General features: G+C 37.5%; 1 long non-coding RNA gene across 2 annotated transcripts in view; it reads right to left on the reverse strand.

The window, feature by feature from the left end:
• Window positions 1-417: 417 nt before the first annotated feature.
• The window catches only part of LOC141279560 (uncharacterized), an 80,702-nt gene continuing 68,898 nt past the window's right edge, over window positions 418-12,221 (reverse strand). For both annotated transcript variants that reach the window (XR_012334039.1, XR_012334038.1), the window contains one exon: window positions 418-8,348. This is a non-coding gene — a long non-coding RNA (uncharacterized lncRNA). The remainder of the gene's footprint in view (window positions 8,349-12,221) is intronic.

The following is a 12,221-nucleotide window of genomic DNA, read 5'->3' on the forward strand; positions in this document are numbered from 1 at the left end:
GCACAGTGGGTGAGGGGGAAAATTGGTGGGAATGTGTTTGGTAGAAAAAGATAGTAGCTGCCCAGTCCAAATCACTCTTATGAGATTTGGAGTTTGCTGTCACAAGGCTAAAGCTCATGATAGGAAGAGAATACCAAAAATACTCACAGAGGTCCATGAGCTCCTAGGGAAGACTGACCGTCTTCCAGCCCATCATCCTGAAGGAGCTGACGGGGAACATTCAGAAGAACCTCATGTGTTCTTGGTGCTACTCTTTGACCTCAATGTGGGTTTTTTGGGTTTTTTTCAATTTTATTTATTTTTTTATACAGCAGGTTCTTATTAGTCATCCATTTTATACACATCACTGTATACATGTCAATCCCAATCGCCCAATTCATCATACCACCACACCCACCCCCCCCCCCCGGCGCTTTCCCCCCTTGGTGTCCATATGTTTGTTCTCTACATCTGTGTCTCAATTTCTGCTCTGCAAACCGGTTCATCGGTACCACTTTTCTAGGTTCCACATATATGTGTTAATATACGATATTTGCTTTTCTCTTTCTGACTTACTTCACTCTGTATGACAGACTCTAGATCCATCCATGTCTCAACAAATGAAACAATTTCATTCCTTTTTATGGCAGAGTAATATTCTATTGTATATATGTACCACAACTTCTGTATCCATTCGTCTGTCGATGGGCATTTAGGTTGCTTCCATGACTTGCCTATTGTAAATAGTGCTGCAGTGAACATTGGGGTGCATGTGTCTTTTTGAATTACGGTTTTCTCCAGATATATGCCCAGGAGTGGGATTGCTGGATCATATGGTAATTCTATTTTTAGTTTTCTAAGGAACCTCCATACTGTTCTCCATAGTGGCTGTATCAACTTAGCTCCTGCCAACAGTACAGGAAGGTTCCCTTTTCTCCACACCCTCTCCAGCATTTATTGTTTCTAGATTTTTTGATGATGGCCATTCTGACTGGTATGAGATGATACCTCATTGTAGTTTTGATTTGCATTTCTCTAATAATTAGTGATGTGGAGCAGTTTTTCATGTGCTTCTTGGCCATCTGTTTGTCTTCTTTGGAGAAATGTCTATTTAGGTCTTCTGCCCATTTTTAAATTGGGTTGTTTGTTTCTTTAATATTGAGCTGCATGAGCTGTTTATATATTTTGGAGATTAATCCTTTGTCCGTTGTTTCATTTGCAAATATTTTCCCCCATTCTGAGGGCGGTCTTTTCATCTTGTTTATGGTTTCCTTTGCTGTGAAAAGCTTTGAAATTTCATTAGGTCCCATTTGTTTATTATTCTTTTTATTTCCATTACTCTAGGAGGTGGATCAAAAAAGATCTTGCTGTGATTTATGTCAAAGAGTGTTCTGCCTATGTTTTCCTCTAAGAGCTTTATATTGTCCAATCTTACATTTAGGTCTCTAATCCATTTTGAGTTTATTTTTGTGTATGGTGTTAAGGAGTGTTCTAATTTCATTCTTTTACATGTAGCTGTCCAGTTTTCCCAGCACCACTTATTGAAGAGGCTGTCTTTTCTCCATTGTATATCCTTGCTTCCTTTGTCATAGAATAGTTGACCATAGGTGCCTGGGTTTACCTCTGGGCTTTCTATCTTGTTCCATTGATCTACGTTTCTGTTTTGGTGCCAGTACCATGTTGTCTTGATTACTGTAGCTTTGTACTGTAGCTTTGTAGTATAGTCTGAAGTCAGGGAGTCTCGTTCCTCCAACTCGGTTTTTTTCCCTCAAGACTGCTTTGGCTATTCGGGGCCTTTTGTGTCTCCATAAAAATTTTAAGATTTCTTGTTCTAGTTCCGTAAAAAATGCCATTGGTAATTTCATAGGGATTGCATTGAATCTGTAGATTGCTTTGGGTAATATAGTCATTTTCACAATATTGATTCTTCCAATCAAAGAACATGGTATACCTCTCCATCTGTTGGTATCATCTTTAATTTCTTTCATCAGTGTCTTACAGTTTTCTGCATACAGGTCTTTTGTCTCCCTAGGTAGGTTTTTTCCTTGGTATTTTATTTTTTTTGTTGCAGTGGTAAATGGGAGTGTTTCCTTAATTTCTCTTTCAGATTTTTCATCATTAGTGTATAGGAATGCAAGAGATTTCTGTGCATTAATTTTGTATCCTGCAACTCTACCAAATTCATTGATTAGCTCTAGTAGTTTTCTGGTGGCATCTTTAGGATTCTCTATGTATAGTATCATGTCATCAGCAAACAGTGACAGTTTTACTTCTTCTTTTCCAATTTATGTTCTTTTATTTCTTCTGTGATTGCCATGGCTAGGACTTCCAAAATTATGTTGAATAACAGTGGTGAGAGTGGACATCCTTATCTTGTTCCTGATCTTAGAGGAAATACTTTCAGTTTTTCACCACTGAGAATGATGTTTGCTGTGGGTTTGTCATATATAGCCTTTATTATGTTGAGGTAGTTTCCCTCTATGCCCACTTTCTGAAGAGTTTTTATCATAAATGGGTGTTGAATTTTGTCAAAAGCTTTTTCTGCATCTATTGAGATGATCACATGGTTTTTCTTCTTCAATTTGTTCACATGGTGTATCACATTGATTGATTTGTGTATATTGAAGAATCCTTGCATCCCTGGGATAAATCCCACCTAATCGTGGTGTATGATCCTTTTAATGTATTGTTGGATTCTGTTTGCTAGTATTTTGTTGAGGATTTTTGCATCTATATTCATCAGTGATATTGGTCTGTAATTTTCTTTTTTTGTGGTATCTTTGTCTGGTTTTGGTATCAGGGTGATGGTGACTTCATAGAATGAGTTTGGGAGTGTTCCTTGCTCTGCAATTTTTTGGAAGAGTTTGAGAAGGATGGGTGTTGGCTCTTTTCTAAACGTTTGATAGAATTTGCCTGTGAAGCCATCTGGTCCTGGACTTTTGTTTGTTTGAAGATTTTTAATCACAGTTTCAGTTTCAGTGCTCATGATTGGTCTGTTCATATTTTCTATTTCTTCCTGGTTCAGTCTTGGAAGGTTATACCTTTCTAAAAATTTGTCCATTTCTTCCAAGTTGTACATTTTATTGGCATAGAGTTGCTTGTAGTAGTCTCTTAGGATGCTTTGTATTTCTGTGGTGTCTGTTGTAACTTCTCCTTTTTCATTTCTAATTTTATTGATTTGAGTCTTCTCCCTTTTTTCTTGATTAGTCTGGCTAATGGTTTATCAATTTTGTTTATCTTCTCAAAGAACCAGGTTTTAGGTTTATTGATCTTTGCTATTGTTTTCTTTGTTTCTATTTCATTTATTTCTGCTCTGATCTTTATGAATTCTTTCCTTCTGCTAACATTGGGTTTTGTTTGTTCTTCTTTCTCTAGTTCCTTTAGGTGTAAGGTTAGATTGTTTACTTGAGATTTTTCTTGTTTCTTGAGGTAGGCTTTTATTGCTATAAACTTCCCTCTTAGAACTGCTTTTGCTGCATCCCAAAGGTTTTGGATCATCGTGTTTTCATTGTCATTTGTCTCTAGGTATTTTTTGATTTCCTCTTTGATTTCTTCCTGATCTCTTGGGTATTTAGTAACGTATTGTTCAACCTCCATGTGTTTGTGTTTTTTAAATTTTTTTCCCTGTAATTCATTTCTAATCTCATAGTGTTGTGGTCAGAAAAGATGCTTGATATGATTTCAATTTTCTTAAATTTACTGAGGCTTGATTTGTGACCCAAGATGTGATCTATCCTGGAAAATGTTCTTTGCACACTTGAAGAGAAAGCGTAATCTGTTTATGGATGGAATGTCCTATAAATGTCAGTTAAATCTATCTGTTCTGTCATAAAAACTTGTGTTTCCTTATTTATTTTCATTTTGGATGATCTGTCCATCGGTGTAAGTGAGGTGTTAAATTCCCCCACTATTATTGTGTTACTGTCGATTCCCTCTCTTAGACCTGTTAGCAGTTGCCTTATGTATTGAAGTGCTCATATGTTGGGTGCATATATGTTTATAATTGTTATATCTTCTTCTTGGATTGATCCCTTGATCATTATGTAGTGTCCTTCCTTGTCTCTTGTAACATTCTTTATTTTAAAGTCTATTTTATCCGATATGAGTATTGCTACTCCAGCTTTCTTCTGATTTCCATTTGCACGGAATATCTTTTTCCATCCCCTCACTTTCAGTCTGTATGTGTTCCTAGGTCTGAAGTGGGTCTCTTGCAGACAGCATATATATGGGTCTTGTTTTTGTATCCATTCAGCAAGCCTGTGTCTTTTGGTTGGAGCATTTAATCCATTCACGTTTTATGGTAATTATTGATATGTACGTTCCTATGACCATTTTCTTAATTGTTTTGGGTTTGTTTTTGTAGGTCCTTTTCTTCTGTTGTGTTTCCCACTTAGGGAAGTTCCTTTAGCATTTGTTGTAGAGCTGGTTTGGTGGTGCTGAATTGTCTTAGCTTTTGGTTGTCTGTAAAGCTTTTGATTTCTCCTTCGAATGTGAATGAGATCCTTGCTGGGTAGAGTAATCTTGGTTGTAGTTCTTCACTTTCATCACTTTAAGTATATCATGCCACTCCCTTCTGGCTTGTAGAGTTTCTGCTGAGAAATCAGCTGTTAACTTTATGGGAGTTCCCTTGTATGTTATTTGTCATTTTTCCCTTGCTGCTTTCAATAATTTTTCTTTGTCTTTAATTTTTGTCAGTTTGATTACTATGTGTCTCGGTGTGTTTCTCCTTGGGTTTACCCTGTATGGGACTCTCTGCGCTTCCTGGACTTGGGTGGCTGTTTCCTTTCCCATGTTAGGGAAGTTTTTGACTATAATCTCTTCAAATATTTTCTCAGGTCCTTTCTCTCTCTCTTCTCCTTCTGGGACCCCTATAATGCGAATGTTGTTGTGTTTAATATTGTCCCAGATGTCTCTTAGGCTGTCTTAATTTCTTTTCATTCTTTTTTCTTAGTTTGTTCCACAGCAGTGAATTCCACCATTCAGTGTTCCAGGTCACTTATCCATTTTTCTACCTCAGTTATTCTGCTATTGATTCCTTCTAGTGTAGTTTTCATTTCAGTTATTGTATTGTTCATCTCTGTTTGTTCTTTAATTCTTCTAGGTCTTTGTTAAACATTTCTTGCATCTTCTCGATCTTTGCCTCCATTCTTTTTCTGAGGTCCTGGATCATCTTCACTATCATTAATCTGAATTCTTTTCTGGAAGGTTGCCTATCTCCACTTCATTTAGTTGTTTTTCTGGGGTTTTATCTTGTTCCTTCATGTGGCACATAGCCCTCTGCCTTTTCATCTTGCCTGTCTTTCTGTGAATGTGATTTTTGTTCCACAGGCTGCAGTATTGTAGTTCTTCTTGCTTCTGTTGTCTGCCCTCTGGTGGATGAGGCTAGCTAAGAGGTTTGTGCAAATTTCCTAATGGGAGGGACTGGCGGTGGGTAGAGCTGACTGTTGCTCTGTTGGGCAGAGCTCAGTAAAACTTTAATCCGTTTGACTGCTGATGGGTGGGGCTGGGTTCCCTCCCTGTTGGTTGTTTGGGCTGAGGCAACCCAACACTGAAGACTACCTGGGCTCTTTGGTGGGGCTAGTGGCAGACTCTGGGAGGCTCATGCCAAGGAGTACTTCCCAGAACTTCTGCTGCCAGTGTCCTTTTCCCCACAGTGAGCCACAGCCACCCACGCCTCTGCAGGAGACCCTCCAACGCCAGCAGGTAGGTCTCGTTCAGTCTCCCCTGGGGTCACTGCTCCTTCCCCTGGGTCCCGATGCATATACTACTTTGTGTGTGCCCTCCAAGAGTGGAGTCTCTGTTTCCCCCAGTCCTGTTGAAGTCCTGCAATCAAATTCCACTAGGCTTCAAAGTCTGATTCTCTAGGAATTCCTCCTCCCGTTGCTGGACCCCCAGGTTGGGAAACCTGACGTGGAGCTCAGAACCTTCACTCCAGTGGGTGGACTTCTGTGGTATAAGTTTTCTCCAGTCTGTGAGTCACCCACCCAGCAGTTATGGGATTTGATTTTACTGTGATCACGCCCCTCCTACTGTCTCATTGTGGCTTCTCCTTTGTCTTTGGATGTGGGGTATCTTTTTTGGTGAGTTCCAGTGTCTTCCTGTCGATGATCATCCAGCAGCTAGTTGTGATTCTGGTGTTCCCACAAGAGGGAGTGAGAGCACATCCTTCTACTCCGCCATCTTGGTTCAGGGCCCCTAGCAATTCCCGACCTCAGTGTATTTTGATGCAACTGAAGAAGTGACACGATTAGTTACATGTGCTCCTGTCCAAATGGTTTCCTCCCCACACAGCACCAAAGACACCACCACCCTCTTAGAAAATTCCAGCATTAACCTCACCATGCCCGATATCTGGATTTCTGTCAGTCACACAAGAAGCCCAAGATACTCAAGTCATCTCATCACATGGATGCTCATTCTTGGAATATCCTTTAACTAGCCCACATCTCCCACCTTCCTCAACCCCAAACCCTTCTTCTTCGCCCTCTGGAATATACAGTCAGTCATCAGAGATGTCCGCTTCATACTTCACCTCTTCTCAGAATATTGCCTTCCTCCTCTTTCTCCAGCTACATTCTGGCTCTCCCTAGAGATGACTTAAAGAGTTGTCTTTTCAAGTAGTGTTGGTTTTCTCTCGCATGCCCTTCGAACTACTGGGTCTGGAGTTTAGATAATGTTATTTCCTGATTCCTCTTGTTTCTTTAAGACCTTTTTTTCCTTCTGTCCTCCTCCAAAACCCCTGATTTCTTTTGAAGTTGTTACCAAGAGATTGCCCACTACCCAGACTTGTTGTATCTAACAAACTCCCAGATCACTTTTCTTCATTTCTTGAAGATTTTACCACATGATTCACTCCATTAGTACTTTGTCACAATTTTTGGTGATTCTGTATTCATGCAGATGATCCTGTTAACCTCCTGACTTTTTAGTTCCTTGTTCTCCTTTTTGACTAGAATCTCATTCCCTACTTTATATCAGCTGCTCACTCCCATGGGGTAATCCTAGACTTTGTCATTACTAGTAATAGCTCTCCCTGCATAATCTCAGTTTGAAGCACCCCAATCTCCAATCCATCCTTCATATCTTTCTAACACATTCCTGCTGTTTCCTTCCCCACACAATTCATCCACTTGTCTGGGATCTTCAGTCTGTTGGTCACATGGCGTTTTCATGCCAAACATTTTCTCAACTCCTTAAAATTCTCATATTCCTTCATCCAAACTTAGATTCTGTAGTTCATATTTACACTTGCCTGTTGCTTACATCTTCAATTCTTTGGCCTCTTCCATTGCATCTTCTTATATGCCTGCAAAACCCAACTCTGGTCATATTCAATTTTTAGCCTCTTTTGCATCTACTCATGTCTGGAGAAAAGTGTACACCAATATTCCCTGATCTTAAATAAATGAGCATTATCCTCAAGTTGGATCCTAGCTCTGTCCAGCAACCCTTTACATTTCCTTCATAAATTGTCTCTTACTCTCCTAGATGACTATTTCACTTCTTCTTCTTTGTCAAACATCCATTTCTACCATTCTCTTCTTTTTGAGCTATCAAACTTGCATGCTATTTGAACATAGAAACAATCAGAAGGGAACAGTCACACAGGAACATCTCCAAATCTACCCATCTACATGTGTAGTGATGATGGAGGAACTCCCAGTGACACTATCTAAGGGTAGGGCCTTGATAAAGGCACAGGGTTCCATCCTTTCTGCCTACCACAGGACATGGCTCCTGTAAGAGACCCTTCTCTCCTGCAGCACCCATTTTTTTCTTCTTATCTTGTCATTCCCATTGGCAGATAAAGAAGCTGTAATATCTCTCATCTTTTAAAAAAACTCCAATTTCCTTTTTTGCCCTTAACATTACCAATTACTTAAGAGATGTTCTCGGCTCCTCTCTAACCCTTTGCTAAGTCCAATCAATCAGTTATACCTCCTTCATCTATTGTGTCCTGCTGCCACTTAGTTCAGTCCCTTATTAACATCTCACTGAATAATTCAAATAGAGTAACCCCTGTTACCTTTGCCTCTCTCGGTTCTCTAGCCCAGGAAAAAGCATTGGGTTATATCAACACATGATGAATATATGCAGATTTCAAGAATTGAACCTTTTAGGAATTTTTTGTTAGGTTTAGTATCTTAAGAAACAACTACTATTATGTCATATTTTTCAGAAGCTTTATAAGGCCACTTACTGCTTATTGAAGAAAATCGAGATTTCTTACTCTGGTAAAAAAAAGTCCACAATGATACTTTCTGATTTATGTATCTTGATGACCTTGCTGAATTAGTGACCATTTCTTCAATATGTCCTGTGGACTTTCTCCATTCCCTTTCTGTATAACTATGGAAATTCCATCAATCCTTTAAAAAAATAAAAGAGTAAAATAATTAGTCATATAATAAGCATCCATATTCTTGCCACTCATAGTGAAAAACAGTTAATTTATCATCTTTTATTGCAAAATTTTTACTTGTCAAAAGGAAAAGAAATCATTGTGGAAAGAGTAAAAGGGTCCTTAACCACCACTTCTGGTTGCATTCTTCCATATCATCCCCCTCCATAGTTCACACTGTTGTCAGTGTTTGTGTATATTTTCCATGCTACTTTTGTTTCACATCTATAAAACATATATATGGTTGAGTGTGTTCTCCACTTTTCTCTTTTCTGGAGCAGAATCAAGGGATGGGGAGTACTGGGGCAGATTTCTGCGTGAACTTACCTGTCATATGGACAAAGAATTATCTATCCATACTTTAAGGCCCAGAGTTACCTACCCCTTAAGACCCATTATCCTTCTTGTCATGTAGAACTCCCATGCCAATGTATTTGGAAACCTTTTTATGCCATGTACCATGTAAGTTTTTTATATATATATATATATATGCATAAATATGCTTCTTGATATTGGCATTACCTTTTATCATCCCTGAGACTATCTTTACATCTGCGCCTGTAAATTGCATAGCAGAATATACACCTACACCCACACTTAGAGCCCCATGCATGCATTTATATGTGTGTGTGTATATATACTTATATATATCCCTCTGTTCACTACTTTTACTCCAAATATAAAAAAATAAAGGAATTAACAATAGAATCGTTGACTAAGGAACATCTAATGCTTCAAATTTCAGTAGGTGCTCGTTATCTAAGTGATGTGCCATACTGCTAATTCTTCATCCCTTTATTACACATGGTACTAGTAAAAAGTAATAAAGGGTTCTTAGCTACTTGAAGTGTTCCCATAACCTATAGGAACATCATTTGTCTTGGTGGCAGCTAGGAAAGGAGCAAAGAACAATTTGTCTTTTTTTGACTCATATTTCCACTTAAGTGTAGAGAGATAAAAAGCAAGAGACAGCTTGTACTAATTAGGAGGAGAAAATTTAAGAGAATATTGCTCTTGGCAGTGTTCAAAATACCAAGGTCAGACATGTACAGTCTGTAACTCTTTGCCTCTCAAGAGAATAGTGTATTGAGTGAGAGGATTGCATGGTGGCATCTTTTTGGATTTTATAACAACGGCCTAGCAGCACAGAGTCAGGAGGTTAAATGTCAATTTCTTAAACAGTCACTGGGAAACCATAAGATCCTGTTTATTCTTTAAACATAGTTCTTAAGAACATTAATTCTAAGCCTGAAAGATTAATACATCTGTGTCTACTGCTCCCTTGGGGTGCCATTTATTTGCTCTGTCGCTTAAAAATGGCTTAGACAATGAGGTTCAAGGACTACTTCTCCTTCCACTCCCACCCCCTTATACATCATATAATTCATCAATGTCATAACTTTTTGACTGACTTGTGGTTCATTTGTATGGAATAACCAGTTACTGATTATGCAGTTTCTTGCCTCCACCAAAAACCACACCTCCTAGAAAAATCAATCTGTTCAGTGTCCTTTTTCATTTATTGGCAGATTAAGAAATAAAATAGATGTTTGGCAAAGACTAATATTTCTTATTTTGTTAATCTGAAAACCCAGGCATTCCCATTAAATTGCTCATCAATGCCATTAATTTCCTAGGAAAGAATTAATTAGCCAATTTTGTGAAATGTTCTACAAGATCAATAACACAGTACTACTAAAATGACCTTAACTAATTGAAACTAAATCACACTTGTCAAAATAAATAAAATGTGTTTTGGAATGCAATTTCTTTAATTTCTACTGTACATATTCATTGAATTTCTAATTTTGATCTCTTAGGGTCTCCCTTTTAATTGTCAGGTGGAGATCATTAAACTCTAAACAGAATTAAACACAAGTTTTTTCTCCATTTGAAACTGTTAATAAAATCTGTTATTCCTCTTTGTTCAAAGGAGGCTTTCATACAATTCCCTTCTTGTTTTTTCTATTTGGCATTGCAAAATAATTGCAATATGCTTAGGGTAATTACACACTGTCAGGACAAGGTCCTTTTATTGTTAATATAGTCAGGTAGGCATCTCCACATGTAAAGCACAAAGAGGGAGAAATCCTGTAAGAGGTGTCTACTGCAATGTTTCTTAAGAGTTACATTTTATTCTACAGAGTGTAAGCTCCATGAGGGTAGTAATTCTTTTTAGCTTGTTCATGACTGTATACCATTGCCTTGTCCAGTGCTTGATATAATAAGCGCTCAATAAACATTAGCAAATAAGTCATGCTGCTGCCCTTGTTTATTCAGACTAAATTATCTAAATTCTAACATAAATGTTGTAAATATCTGGCCTTTAGTGGTGTATGCAAATAACAATATCCCCGTTTTAAGTGATGTTTTATGAGTATTGTACTTCTTTTGTAATGCTAATCGAAAGCAATTGACCTTAACCTTCTACATAAAGCATCACTTAAAGCTATGTTTTAGATTCTGTCACAATTCATCCACATAAACCCCATATGTGATAGATTGGATTTTTTGATATAAATCAGGAATAAAAGAACATCATGCCAGGTGGATACCATTCCTTCCTCTCTCTTCAGTTGGAAAACTAACGTAAATCCTATTTCAGTGGGCCAACAAGAAAAAGAGATTAGCTCATAACGGAGAGCTATTGCTTTTCTTCACCTCTATATTATGCTTGGATTCTTCCATTTGAGATACAATGGAATTTTCCTAGTTTTTTAAGGCTTTTATTCAGGTCTCAAATCTCTGTGTCTGGTGTGTTGTCTAACAGACTGCCATTTGGCTTTTCTTTAGGAAAGCAACTTTTGAGAATGCCACAGACTCTAGCTTTTCATGCTATATTTAGAAGATAATTTGCTGCACATTCTTGAATTGATTTTGCCATCGCAGTTACTTTGTGAGAGATAATTGACATTCTTTGTGCTGTGACAACTGTACGTGATGGATTAGTTCTAGTGGTTGACACTGGTTAGCTTCATATCAGTGACAGAAATTCATGAACAACCAGATTCAAATCCTATGCAAGACACAAGAGTTTTCCAGGAATATAGCCAGACTGAACTTAAGCAGAAGAGCATACACATTCTCTCTTTAAAGAAATCTTCAATTTTCCCAAAGTCATGAAAAAGATGAAAACTCAGTAGACTATTAGTAAAACAGTATCCGATGATCAGCATGTATTATAATTGAAAATTTTCAGGTATAACTACAGCTAAATATTGTGGTACTTTTACATCAAAGCATTAGAACCTTAAAAGATACAGCTAAAATCACTTTTAGAAATTAATTGACTATAATTTAGCCTATGCAAAATTAAAAATTATTTCAAAAGGATTCATAAGAAACATTTATGTTTAAAGGAGTGCATGATGGGGACATATTCTGCAGAAAATTTCCTCTTGTAATCTTGAAGATTAATGAAATACTGATAGAAATAATGTCTACTAAAACATTGAATGGCAGAAGGCATATCATAGAGTTAATACATTTTGAGGGACCTTAAGACTTTTATGAGTTGTATTTTCTTTTGTGATGATTTATCTAGGTGTTTATCTCCTTACATTTTATACTCTCAAAGCTTGTGTTTCTTTAGTATTCCAAGTTTAAATAGAATTTAAAGACATAGTCTCTGTATTGTTCAAAATAAATGTTATTCATTATCTTTCACTTAAGTGGTTTAATATCTTGCACCTCCTCTACACTGATCTGATATTGCTTTATTTATTTCTCTGACTGATAAGTGAGAGGGCTTAGTAATGTATCTACACATTAATGACTGGAGACAAATGACTTGAGCCTGAACTATCCAATTGCAAAGTACAATTTATGTTTCCAAAGTGTT

Source organism: Tursiops truncatus, chromosome 9 (assembly GCF_011762595.2).
Source record: "Tursiops truncatus isolate mTurTru1 chromosome 9, mTurTru1.mat.Y, whole genome shotgun sequence".
Classification (NCBI taxonomy): Eukaryota; Metazoa; Chordata; class Mammalia; order Artiodactyla; family Delphinidae; genus Tursiops; species Tursiops truncatus.